The 14,673-nt window shown below is 41.8% G+C and overlaps 1 protein-coding gene across 15 annotated transcripts in view; it reads left to right on the top strand.

The window, feature by feature from the left end:
• The first annotated feature begins 346 nt into the window (after positions 1-346).
• Positions 347-14,673, top strand: part of LOC140106274 (uncharacterized) — a 203,231-nt gene continuing 188,904 nt past the window's right edge. For 9 of the 15 annotated variants that reach the window (XM_072130613.1, XM_072130619.1, XM_072130614.1 and 6 more), the window contains exon 1: positions 347-1,059. The gene's annotated coding sequence lies outside the window, so the exon portion shown is untranslated. The remainder of the gene's footprint in view (positions 1,060-14,673) is intronic. The other 6 variants (XM_072130615.1, XM_072130617.1, XM_072130618.1 and 3 more) reach the window with 1 other exon arrangement.

A 14,673-nucleotide genomic window follows, 5' to 3' on the forward strand; every position in this document is an offset into this window, starting at 1 on the left:
ATTTGTATTAAATAACAAACCAATGAAAATAAATAATGTAAAACACGGATGTTCTGCTTTTCTGATTTGCTATTATTGTTATTATCTATCTCTCTTAGCGGAATTAGAAAAAGTCCTGGATTAACAAACTCTTCCTGCTGTCTCCTATATATATATATATCTGCTGTGGGTATCACTTCAAAGCTGGAGGCAAGCTGATGAGAGGTGCTCTGGGGATTTGGAGGGTGGTGGGATAGGATGTCTCCTGGTCAGAGCCCTCCCAGACACTTTGCATAAATAAATAAATCAGTTGAGAGTGTGCAAGGAGGAGTGGAGGAGGTTACACAGAAGGAGGGGGGTCTTGCTGGCTCATCTGATCCCTGCAGTTCAGAAGGAGAGAGCAGTGTGTGTCATGTTACACAGGAGAGAAGATCAGCCACAGCACAGCTCTCAACCAGTTGAGAATTACACCTTCCTAATGGGGACTTCTATGCAGGATTCCTTTACAACTCTCACAAGTCACTGAAGTTTGCAAAACAGAAAAGAGAAGAACTTTCCAAGAACTTTTCTCTCCTCTTTTCTCAATATTTTGGAGAAGCCGGATCTATAAAAGCTGCAGAACCCTATTTATTTGTGGCTCCTGTATCCAGCCTGGCATATACTGAACAGCTGCTAGTGGATCCACCTCACCCTTAATTCTGGATTGTACTCCTTGGATTAAGATTGTGGCTTATTTATTCTATTTATTTATTTATTGTTCCTCTGGACAGCATGGAGGGGAAGGAGGAGTGGAGAGCTGCTGCTAGCAACAGTGTCTTCTCTAGGAGTTGTAGGACCATCTCCTGTAGGACAGAGGACTGTGGGAAGTGCAGCAGGTTCCCTGCACTCTTGGGATGTGGGTTTGCCTTATTATCAGTGTTTTCCCTGGTTCTCAGTCTCCTGGTTCTCTGTAGAACTTATGATTTACAGTCCAGGGTTTCTGATTTAGAGAAGTTCAGATACACTCATTTATCTGCCATAGTCTCTGCAGACCAAACGGAGACAGCTATTTTGGGAAGAGTTGACCAACTGCTGGAAGAGGTCTGTACATATTTACTTATTGCACCTTTCTACTTAGCTCAAATATTGAATGAAAACGCCAATATCTCCACATTTCACACTGCGGCTGCTGGGAAACACATTCTTTTCTATTCTAGTCTTGTGAAAGCATGCTGGCTTTTATGTCCTGCTCTTTGATAACTTCTTGTCATTGTTCTGTCAGCTCTAGACATCTTCAAGAACTTGTTGTCCAAGCAAGCTACATATGAATGAAAAAACTGTCTGAAAATGTTTAATGCTGATTCCCAGACGTTGTCATTAGAGTGCAAGCTCTTTGGCATCACTTGAGGGAAGCACATGTTACACTGGCCCATGTTTATAGTTGCCATTGTGGCTATAGAAGGAGCTGTAGGTGTGTGACATGTGTGATGTGAGATGGGAATTTGTGAAGGAAACTTTTTTACAATGTAAAACTTTTAATATTTTTTGGCATCAAAATTTGTTGCAAGCTTTTGTGAATTTGGCGCACATTCCAAATAAAAACTTTTACATAAATATTACTTATGGCCAATTCACATGAACGTATGCCCGCCTTGCGCACTGTAGTGGAGGAGTGGTGACCCTATCCCCTCTCCATAGAGATACACGGCGTGAAAGATCTTTTCCCCGTGTACGGAGCGGTACAGTGCCACACTTCTGTGGCACATTATCGCTCCGTGCAGCCATTGGTGTCTATGGGGGACGTATGTACGGCCGCAAACTTGCACCCGTACATACGCCCCCCATACATTTGTGTAAATGCAGCCTAAGGAAACTACTTTGCTTTAGACAGGTATGAGTCAAAGCTCTAACCACTACAAGGATATGCCTATACCTGAAAAAAATCTAATAACTGATTACAAACAGATATTTTTGCAGATTTTGCCATTTATTTTCCGAAAGATTTCACCCCACTTCATTAAAAGGAAGAAGCCGCACAATTAATTGACATGTACAGATTTGAAGTTTACACCACATGTCAATTTCTTTGCCATCTTTCCAGGGGGGCATAAAGATTTCTTAAAATCTCTTCCACTTTGTTGCTGCTGTAATAAGCCACAAAATTCTCCCTATAAATGTATATAATCCCTATAAAAATATTTGTGAACACACATAACCCTGTTTTGCTGATATTCTTCACCACGTTATGTGATATTTAGTGGTTCAAAAAATTCTTAATTGCTGAAATATTGCTCACAATTGGCCCACATTTATCAAGAACAGTGCAGTATGCCTGTGGAGTGTGTAGGGTGCACCAGATGTATGATTTATGGCGCACCTTCTTTGTGAATCCTGCAGTCTTTACTCTTTTCCGACAGGGTGCACCTTTAACATAGGGCATGCAACACACTTCTGTTGGACACTGTATGATAAATGTGGACCACGGAACGACTGTGCACCAGAATGCCCCTTTCAGGGCAGAATTTTGTGTTGCGTCGGATATAGTGCAGCCATGAAACAAATCAATCGCAGACACTTTATAAATACTTGTGCAAGCTGTTTGCACTAAAAAAAAGTGCAGGGGCTTTAATAAATGTGGGGCCATTATCTCTAGTTTTGATCAGCCATTAATGGCCACAAGTAGATCCATCTCAGTGTCACAGCGGGTTTCCTCAGTAGTTTATAAACCAGACCAGAATTTGGTTGTCACACTTTAGACTCTATTCACATTAGCAGCATAGTTTATAATAATAGCCATAGCATTGTGACAATGAATCCCGTTGAATTGAAATTTGCTGTAGATAAACCACTGACTTATTTGGGTTGCGATAAGGTCCAAAATTTTTTACAGCAAGAATAGAACTGCAGAACCGGACATAAAAATCAGCAGCATAAAATAGATAGTGATATGTTTATGGGTCTCAGATTTTATCCAAGGGGTTCATTAAGTAAGAAACCCAAGTCCAATATCTATTTTATCAAGTTGTTTATAAGTTGCAGCCCACTAGATTATATAGTCCATTGTCATTGCATTTTTACAACCATATCTTTTGATTGATCTAATAACTGTAATATTTTACCAGACTCTACAGTAACCCTTCTCAGCACCATGGTAAGGATGAATATGTTGTCCTGTGAATGGGTCTCATACAGAGATGCTGGAACAATGTGTATCTTTCCCTTATGGGTTAAGTAGAAATGATAGGAATGGTGACCTCTTGTCTGTCGCTGCTTCTGAAGTTATTTTCAGTCCTGAAAACTACAGCTTAAAACCAGCCATGTATGATTGACGTGGAGAGGCCTGGCGTTCTAGTGTCATTATGATGGGACACCGATGAGACTAATGTTTGTCTCTTTACCAGATTTGTTATACTTTACACAGTTACACAGATATTAGGTTTTGCATTGTAGTCACATTGGATAATAAACATAATACAGGCAGTCCTCGGATTATGTACAGGATAGGTTCTGTAGGTTTGTTCTTAAGTTGAATTTGTATGTAAGTTGGAACTGTATATTTTATCATTGTGAACCCTGCCAAATTGGATTTTAAAAATGTTGGATTCTCATATGAACCAGAATTACAATAAATCGTAATTACAGACACCTTTAATAACTGTTATAGCTGATTATTGTAGCCTAGGTCTAAAGTACAGTAAATTACCAACATCCAGGATCCGTTTGTAACTAGGGGGTCGTATACAAGTTGAGTGTTCTTAAGTAGGGGATCGCCTGTAATTGTAATACCAATAATAATAATACAATTATACTTCGATCTTAAAAGATTATTAAGATTTTTACGCAGCTATATGAGATTTTGTTCACAATGGACAGTAATATTCTGTATGTGTAACATATGACAAATCCTGATGTAATCGTGTCCCTACTCTATTATGTCCTATGAGAATAAGAGTCACATTAGTCATATGGAAAGTAATGAAAAACTTCTGCTTAGGACATGTCACCGTATGAATTCTGTGGTTTCTAAACAATCTTTAAAGGTTCTAGAAATTTCAAGATATTTCTCTCTTAAGGGGGTCCCAGGCTTGTATGAGGTTGTGCTTTTATAACCGAGCTCCAAGGGCTACTTCTGTCTGCAATTCACAACCTGCATGTCCATACAGCAACCCCTGGCTTCATACACTGCAGTGTAATTACTATCATGTACAAGCCAAGACAGCAAAGTCCTACAGTAAGGCCGGTTCCACACTTGCGAGTGTGATGCGATAAACTTGCATCACACTCGCAACGCATTCTGCCCGGATCGCACGACCCGAACGCTGAAAACCGGGACTGAACTCAGCATGTCAGTTCAGTCCTGGTTCACAGCGTTCGGGCAGTGCGATCCGGGCAGCATGCGTTGCGAGTGTGACGCGAGTTCAGCGCATCACACTCGCAAGTGTAGAAGGGGCCTAAGGGTCCTAGGCACCTTAAAGGACATCTGCCACCAGGATGAAGGATTGTAAACCCAGCACACTGACATACTGGTGTGTGACCCACTCAGGCAGGGTCTTTTAAGATATCTTTTAAGATATTTAAGATCCAAATATAACATAAAATAAAATAATATAATATTAAAACCCAGGACTCATTATTTACTATATGTACAGCCGTTTGTGAATATCAATCCCTATATACCAGTACAGAACAATGTATTTGCGGGCTTTAAAATAATAGAATCATCATGGTTCTGTAGGACTCCCATGTGACCTTTGCGGTTCTTTAAAGAAACCAGGCACTGTGACTTTGGTAATCTTATTGTTTTTGTTATCCATGGCCTCCTTACCCCTCTAACTGTGAGAGATGACAGCAGGCAGAAAGAGGGGGAAGTGCTAAGGGAGCAGGGGGTAGGGTGAAACAGCCTGTGAAGCAGCAGCACAGAGGGGTTCTGGTAGCACTAGAAGAGCTCTTCTGGCTCATTAGCATAATGTTAAGTTGCTTTTAGAAGGAAAGAGCCCATGGATAACAGATATAAAAAGATTACCACAGTCACGGTGCCTGGATCTATGAGTAAGTGTCCCTGGTTTATCACGATGGATTTTGATGGTAGATTTCCTTTAACATAACTGTGGTTCAGAGTGATAAGTGGCTCTTTCAATGTATTTTATTGTCTTCTGAGATAATATATTATGGTGCAGTAAGGAGTAAGCCACAGGTTACAGCAGATCTTACATGGTGCCCTATATGCAGGTAGTGTGTGATCGAGCAGCAGGAGCTGAGTAGATTGTATATAGTGTTCTCTCTGCAGTTAGCATGTTATAGAGCAGGAGGCACTGATGTGGACATATTAAAAAGTTGCAATTTTGGGTCAAATCGAGCCGACAAAAGTTTATAAAGGGGTTGCAGAATTTTGTGTTACTTTAAAAAAAATGGTGCAAAATAATAACAGACACACCTGTCTGATATATCACCCTCTAAAAAAATTAAAAAAACAGAACTTGTAAAAAAAAAAAGACAGGACTAAAGATAAATGACCCCCTTTAGTGTCCTGTCTGGAGGCAGCATGTTATAGAGAAGGGGGAGCTTAGCAAATTGTACATAGTGTCCTATCTGCAGGCAGCATGTTATAGAGCAGGAGGAACCAAGCAGATTGTACATAGTGTCATATCTGCAGGCAGCATGTTATTCAGCAGGATGGGCTGAGCAGATTGTACATAGCGTCCTATCTGTAGGCAGCATGTTATAGAGCAGGGGGAGTTTAGCAGATTGTACATAGTGTCCTATCTGCAGGCAGCATGTTGTAGAGCAGGAGGAATCAAGCAGATTATACATAGTGTCATATCTGCAGGCAGCATGTTACATAGCAGGAGGGGCTGAGCAGATTGTACATAATGTCCTATCTTTAGGCAGCATGTTATAGAGCAGGGGGAGTTTAGCAGATTGTACATAGTGTCCTATCTGCAGGCAGCATGTTATACAGCAGGAGGGGCTGAGCAGATTGTACATAGTGTCCTATCTTCAGGCAGCATGTTATATTAGCAGGACGAGTTAAGCAGATTGTACATAGTGTCCTATCTGCAGGCAGCATGTTATAGAGCAGGAGGAGCTGAGCAGATACTACATAGTGTCCTATCTGCAGGCAGCATGTTATAGAGCAGGAGGAGCGGAGCAGATTGTACATAGTGTCCTACCTTCAGGCTCCACGTTATAGAGCAGGAGGAGCTGAGCAGATTGTACATAGTGTCCTATCTGCAGGCAGCATGTTATAGAGCAGGAGGAGCTGAGCAGATACTACATAGTGTCCTATCTGCAGGCAGCATGGTATAGAGCAGGAGGAGCTGAGCAGATTGTACATAGTGTCCTATCTGCAGGCAGCATGTTATAGAGCAGGAGGAGCTGAGCAGATACTACATAGTGTCCTATCTGCAGGCAGCATGTTATAGAGCAGGGGGAGCTGAGCAGATTGTACATAGACCATGGAACATGTGTTATGCTTACATGTACTCTACTAAAGGGATGTTTGCTAAGATTTTCTATATGTGATCAATGTAATTTTCCTATCATATACTGAGTGGATGCTTCTACTTGTGGTGACATCTTTGGAGGGTTATTAGATGTTCGTGTTAGATTTTTCTGCCTAAATGCCTGATGATAACAGCTGGCTGCCCTGCATTAGAGAAGACCAGCCGAGGGCCATCAGTGATATTGGGAAGGGGCTATATTTAAAAAGTGGGTGACAATGAAATAGATCTCCTTGGTGAAATCTGGTAATATCACATAAAGACACCCCATTACCCTGTACAAGACAGGCACATCACCAGGAATATTTTCTTTCCATCTATATAAATCTATGTAAATGTTTCTTCAACAATCGCACCAAATGTTGAGGTGAAGAATGTCTTTGAGCAAGTGTCTGCTAAGTTTTCTTTTCCGGTTTGGGTATGTAGCATTGGTGTAGTGTTTCTGACAGGTGTCATAGCAATGTGTGTGGTACTACAGATGACTGCATCAATGTGACTCACTGTTTGCTTCTATGCTGAACACAGATTAAAAATATGATCCCCGTCTATCAGCTTCCCATTGGAAAGCTTTATCTTCCATCGCACTGCTGGGAGCCATCTGTGTCCTGCTGGCAAAACTTCCCTGATATCACATCAATCTGACTCACTCCAGTAGAGAAAAACTCTTTTTACATTGTATCAAAATTCTATCATTGCAATAGAAGACAGTAAAGAAGACAGTGACACATTCCTTGCCAAACCGTAACGTCGGGCTGCAACTGTTACAACAGTTGCTGTGCCCTGCGGCCATGGTGACATTAGGCGGGTGTTAAAAGGCTGCCGGAGCCCTGTAATCTGCACATTAATGATACCATTAAAGGGTGTAATTATTCCAAGTTGGCTCAGCTATTCCAACATCTTCAGAGGGTTTTCTGGGATGGATGAATCATTAGTTTTTATAGGAAAACATTTACATATGCATTGGCTTTGCTGGTAGAATAGGTTCTGGGGGTCTGCCGAGTAGGATAAGAGGTATATATAGTTCTTCTAGGGTATGTCAGCACAGGACAGAACTCTACAGCAGGTTTGTACGTAGTATTTCTATTGGAAAGGTTAAAAGCCACAGGGCATTCCCGCAGCATAAATATCCTTCTTCTGTTAGCGCAGGAAGTCTTAGTCACGGCATGAAGATGAGATGAACTAAAATCTTATGCTGGTAGTATACAATGCTGAGAAGTAGCTGCCTGTGACTAACCTGCTGCATGGAAGTCTATTGATTAGTTGTGAAACTGTCCCATGCTTTTATTTCTGAGAGTAAGAGAATTACCGTATATACTCGAGTATAAGCCGACCCGAGTATAAGCCGGAACCCCTAATTTCAACACAAAAAACTGGGAAAACCTATTGACTCGAGTATAAGCCGAGGGTGGGAAATGCATTGGTTACAGCCTCCCAGTATATAGTCTGCCAGCCCCTGTAGAATACAGCCTGCCCAACCCCTGTAGCATACAGCCTGCCCAGCCCCTGTAGCATACAGCCTGCCCAGCCCCTGTAGTATACAGCCTGCCCAGCCCCTGTAGCATACAGCCTGCCCAGCCCCTGTAGCATACAGCCTGCCCAGCCCCTGTAGTAGGAAAAAAAATAACACTGTACTCATCTTTCCGACGTCCCCCATAGGTCCTTTTCTGTCTCAGACTGTCTCAGACAGAAGAGGACCTATGATGTCAGATGATGTCAGAAAGGTGAGTTTTGACTTTATTTTTTTAGTTGACTCGAGTATAAGCCGAGTTAGGGTTTTTGAGCACAAATTTTGTGTTGAAAAACTAGGCTTATACTCGAGTATATAAGGTATTTTGTCTTTAAATGGCTTTTTACCATCTGGATAGTGTATGACCACCTTTATACCCCTTCAATGGGCAACATTTTCTGTTTCAAAATTCAGAGATAAAGTTTGGTATATATGTCGAGACACTCAAACCCCATGCCCTTGTCTGCTGTGCACATAGGCATCACAACAACCAAATGAAGACCCAGAAGGTCACTAATAATGCACCAGAGGACTTCCCAGGTCACTGTTTGTAACAGCAGATATGTAGGACTGGATGATGCACCCAAAAGACAGTGAGCAGAAATCATACGGGACAAAAATCCAAATTGGCTGGGTTCAGTCATGAGCGGATGATGCAGGGTCAGGACAAACTGACTATACAGGAGAATGTAGATAAAACAAAACCATTGTAGACCAAATGGACCCTATTGCTCAGGCACAGAGCACTGTGAAAAAGGTCCTTGAAAAGTCTGATGAATTCACAGTTATCTGGAGTATGAACTGCTACTATGAATGCTGGGATCAGGTTTTTGAGTGTGACCCTTAGCCAAAGTTTTGCAAGAGATGGCAAGGAATAGTAGACAGAGCAAATATAAGCCAGCACATTGATATATGGGCAGACCAAGCATGTGACTTGATGGATAGCTTTGGATCTACCCACTTAAGTATAGAATACTGATTACCTTTTCAGTGCCTCCCCTCCGCGACCCATAGCCAAGGCCAAGTTCTAGGGAGTCTGGGAGTCTGGCAAATTCTTAACTATCTGGAGGTGGAAGGGTGTTGTGGGAGATTTTATACTGCAGCAGAGTTTTATCTTTGGTGGTCTATTAGCTCCATATTATGGATCGATAAAAGTTCACTGTTTTATTAATCAGTAATTTGCCACTAACATCCGAAGACTTTAAGGATAGTGAAGATGTCACATGCTCGGGTTCACCGATTACTTGTAGAACTAAGTTTGTAAAACCTTCAACATCTTGGAAGGATCCAAGGTTATGCCTTGATCGATGGCCGCTGATACATGTCAAAACAGAATTGCTTAGAAATTAATTGATGTCCCAGAAGGAAATTACTACTAATTACACAAAGACTTCCTGGTGACCTTTGACTTTTTTTGTATTTCCCTGAAGGTAAGTATTTCAGTACCCAGAACTTTCCTCCTAAGTGTTTACAGAGACTGTTTAGAATATTACATAAATATTACATAAAATAGACTCGAAGTTCTCACCAGATTGGGGCACTTTTGGATAACTCCTTCTATGCTGTTAGTCTGAAATAAGAAATAATGTTTTTTTGTCATCAGCATATGGATAGACATAAAGGTATGGAACTACATTCATGTATTTTCTTCCATTTTCCATTCGTTGTTGCCTATAAATGTAGCATTGTGGAGACCACTATTGTAACTAAACATTTATCCCCCCAAAGATCATAAGGAAGTGGTTGGATAGAATGAAAAAATATTTCAATATACATAAAATGAGTACTTTAATGTATTGCTGGTTTAAAGAGAAACGTATGGTAGCGGAATGTAAGATGTCTGTAAATAGTAGTTGGCATGGGGAGGTCTTGTCGGCTTGCCAGGCTTAGTGAAATGTGGCTGATTCGTGCAGGGTTTGGCAGTCTGGACAGGATGCTGCTGTGTAGCTGCTCATGGTGGACAGCTGCCAGTATTAGTAACACACGTATGTCACAGGCCACAGTATTTATCTCCCTTTCATTACTACAGGAGGAGATGTTGGTGAAAATCCTGGCAAATCCTTAAACTGCCTGCTTAATATTTATTGTAATATCTTAGGAGACAGTATCATGCTGAAAGATGAAATAACTGGTAACGTACATTTCATCATATGGGGCGGCCCACATAAATCTGTACAAAAGGAATCCATGGGACTGTGGGGGCTGTATCTAATGAAGCCATTGGTTGTCAGGGGGGCTTATATAAAATAACCATGAGGGGGCTGTTTGGTATGATAAACCACTTTAGGAAATACTTTAGGGAACAGGAGACTTTTTTAGTTTCTGAATTTTTAATGCGGCCTTGTGAGTTCACTGCAAAGGGGCCTACTGATGCTTTGTCGCCCAGGGGCCTACTGAAACCTGGAGCCGACCCTGATTTCAGATATCCACCATGTGGACAAATTGTTTCACAATTTTAGCCCCAAAGCTACATTCACACTTATGTATTTTTGCGTCAATGGCTAGCACAAGTTCCAATATATTTCTGACGGCTCATACTCAAGATGGTTTCCATGGCCTTGTGTATGACATGACTGCCCAAGCTGCAAATTAGAGGTTCTATTCCTGCCCATGTTTGCGGCTCTGACAGTCTACTCTACTTTCAGCGGCGCATGTAAGCGGAATTGATCGTGCAGGCAGTCTCACTTAGGTGAGACGTTTCCAAAATGTCCTTGTACATGGACTTGTAGGATATTGATGATATACCGTATTTTTTGCCCTATAGGGCGCACCGGACTATAAGGCGCATTAGTCCGATGCGCCTTATATATGTAATAATTACATATACAAGGCGCATCGGACTATAAGGCGCGGGGTCCGGGGGCCGGGGGCGTGGCGGAGGTCCGGGGGCGTGGCGGAGACCCGACGTGACGCGGCGACGGGACGCGGCGACGGGACGCGACGCCGAGACGCGACGGGGAACGCGGGGAAGGTGAGCGGGGAAGGTGAGGGGGAGGTGGAGGACGGCAGCGGACCATACTTACATAGGTCCCCGCTACCGGAGACAGCAGATCTCCCGCTGGAGATCTGCTGTCTCCGGTAGCGGGGACCTATGTAAGTATGGTCCGCTGCCCTGTGCCCAGCGCCATACATAGGGCGCACCGGACTATAAGGCGCACTTTGGATTTCCACGGAAATCCAATGCTTTTAAGTGCGCCTTATAGTCCGGAAAATACGGTAAGTGGAGAAGTGGCTATGTTCCTGCAGCAATTCCAATATTTGGGGAACCCAATAAGACCTAGTACAATTTTTTTCACACATAGAAATATAAGGCCTCCCATGAAATAAGACCTAGAGGCTGCCATTGCTACAGCTCCTTGCACAGCATACATTAGTATTAGCAGATAATTTATATACTGCACAAGGCTGTGACATAGGTGAAGAATTCATGGGATAAAATCACTGATGTTGTACTACAAGTAGGCTACCTGGACAAGAAGTCCTCTTTAAAGGAAAGTGCTCTTGCATGATGGATTGGGGCCAATGGTTCTAAAAGAAATGGAGTCACAAGAAATTCAGCCTGAAATTCATATTTTGGAGAGTTATGACGAGGTTCCAAAAGATGATTCAACTGTCTTATAATATTGGGTTTGGCAAATGTACCATTGATTGTTTTATATGGAAATATTTGGTTGGTTATGCTGATGTTTTTGATGACATGACTACAGAATATTTATAAATGTAGATTTTTTTTTCAACAGTAAATTTTAATTCTTGTACATCAAAAATTAAGACATCCCCTGAAAGTAAGACCTTATATTAATATAAAACATTGTCTTATCTTTGGGGAAACAGGGTAGTAATGACTTGGTAAATAGGCATTCTATTCAATGCACAGTCTACATTGAAGGTTATGTGACTTTATAAGAGAAGACACAACCTTTTAAAATGGTTTCTTTCTTCTCCCCGGGGTCCTGGTCTGTCTATGACAGCTGAGGAATCAACTTGCTCATGTTAGATTACAGCAACAGCTGCTTTAATACAGCGATGCCAAATGACATTATAGTAGATGTTCGGTGGTCAATGGTCAGTGGCTGTAAAGGAGTTAATGTAGAAGAGATGTTTCTACCTTCTTCTTGTAGGACTTATTTTGAGAAATCACCAGTACACAACTGACTGTCCTCACAATCTTAGATTGTACTTAAAGGGGTTTTCCCACACAACAAGTTAGGCCCTATCCACAGGATAATACCTAACTTGCTGATCGTGGGGGTCCGATATGTACTCCAGTAAGACCCCTCTCCACTCAAGATGAGCGGAGCAGCAGGACGTGCATATCCGGGCTGCCCCTTTCAACTCTATGGAGCTGACGGAGATAGCAGAGTACGGCGCTCAGCAATCTCCGTCAGCTCCATAGAGATGAATGTGGCAGCCCGCCATGCGCTGCCAGGCTGCTCCTCTCAGGGAGTGATGAGGGGTCCGACTGGGGTACATGGGATCCCATGGTACTCCTTGTTCTAGTGATTTGTGAAGGTACTATAATTGAGACCCCCACCGATCAGCAAGTTAGGCCCTATCCTGTGGATAAGACTAACTTGTTTTGTGGGAAAACCTGTTTAATTAAAAAAAATTGAAGTCAAAGTTGGCACAATATCAAAATAAATTATCTTCATATCAAACTTTCCTGGTGTCTAAGTTACCATGATTGTTTTTAGTTGTAATCTCGGATGTGTTTCTACTTTGGAGATAAATCTTGTGCAGGGAATATATGATTTTGTAGGCCCATTTATTCTCTATGGGCATGGTTTCTAAAAAACGGTTCCCTGGAGGTGGGACAAGCTCCGTTGTTGTCCAGGGTGGTGCTGCTTATCAGTTTTGCATAATGAAGTTCTGCATGAAAAAAGTGACACATAAACCCTAACCCTACAAAAATATATAGAAGTTAAAAATTCTTAAGATAGTTAATGATGAGAATATTAGTCGTGGTGTTGAGGTCTCCATACAGACCATGTAAATACAAGGACTTTGGTGGGGATAGACCTGTAACCCAATAAATATATAGAATTATTGGGCATGTTATATGTTAACCTTTCCATCATCATGAAGATGAGCCTCCACTAGACGTTCCATCTTCCTATTGAAAAGACATCTGCTTGATGATGAGAGTAGCAGCTATTAAATATGTCCATTTTTAGACTAATCCTTCCAGAATATGGTAAAAGCTGTTTCTTTTTCAGAGTGGACCACATAGCTAGACCAGGGATGACTACTTAACACTTTTGTTAGTTTGGATTTCGCGGGGTGTTAGGCCATTTGCTCTAATGTAAACACTGAGTGCCAACCGCTGCTAACATCTAATGCCCACCACTGACCAAAGCCCCCATAGGGGTTCTCTTTTGTTACATATAAGATCATGCTGTGTCACCACTGAATTTGCTTGCATTCACTACTGAAGAATCTCCTCGCCGAAAATATCAAGCAATTAGGAATTCTTCCAATGGCTAAATGACAGAGGACAGTAAAATATGATGGATCTATTTTCTTCTGTTTACATATGAAGCAAGCAATGGAACCTGATCCCGCTAGGAGGATGAGTAGTCAGAATGAGGTCTGCTGCTCAATACCTCCGTCTGGACATTGAGATCTCCTGGAAATGAAAATGTGTAATACACATGAGATAACCGGGGCAGTCAGCCCAAGCCCATTCCCCTATTTATACACATGGTCAGCTCAGAGGAGCGTGAATGTTTGCTTAAAAGGGGGAGATAAGCCTTGGTGAGACCCCTGGTACCATTTATCTCCTAGGAGAACAAAGAATCCAGCATGTTGTAATCTGAGAAGTTCATTTCTTCAGTGTCACTTTGGGACACAGTTGAATTCCCTCTATTGCACACTATATGGACAATAATGTGTTTTTAAACACTTGCTCCTGAGATGTACCTGAATGATGAAAGCCCCAATTGTCGATGCTTATGAATACAAAAATCTCATCTTGGATATACCGTAGTATAGCAGCACGAAGTGGGTGGGATAAGCAACTTTTTGGAGTTTTAATTAAGAACTTTATTAAAAGTTAAATTTTGTGCATGGTGTAAATCATTAGGCCGCTTGCACATGAAAGTATACCCGCAAGCCATTGCCGTCCATGGGGGACGAATGTACGACCGCAAGCTTGCAGCCATACATACATCCCCCAGACGGTTGTGTGCATGGCATCATCCATAAAATCCAACTTTGAAGTAAGATGTTAATTGGTTGTATGAAGTAATGGAGGCGGAGAGTTTGACACTGAAGTCAAGCTCTCCCTGTCTCTGAATACCTCAAATTATGTGATTGGCATCATACGCCAGACTCAAGGAGATCTGGTCAATGGATGGAGATCCATGCAGGACTAGCAATTACAGTGAAGGGGCATTCTAAGACAGGGAGAGCTGAACTTCAATGTTAAACTCTCCGCCTCCATAAAACCAAGCAACATCTCAATGCAAAGTTTATTTTCTGGATGATGCCCCCACACCAAACCATGAAAGAAACATCATCTAGAAACTGCTGAGCTTCTTGGCAACATACTGGTAGAGGTTTATTAGGCCAATATCTGATGAGAGGTTTCCTTTAAATAGCTCTACAATTAAGTCAAAATCCAATTTTACCTGCATATTTTCTATTTTAAATCTAGATCTCTGTAGTAAATATTGTTTTATTCATTTCTCGTATTGTGACATCACTGAG

The sequence above is a fragment of the Engystomops pustulosus genome, chromosome 11 (assembly GCF_040894005.1).
Source record: "Engystomops pustulosus chromosome 11, aEngPut4.maternal, whole genome shotgun sequence".
Lineage (NCBI taxonomy): Eukaryota > Metazoa > Chordata > Amphibia > Anura > Leptodactylidae > Engystomops > Engystomops pustulosus.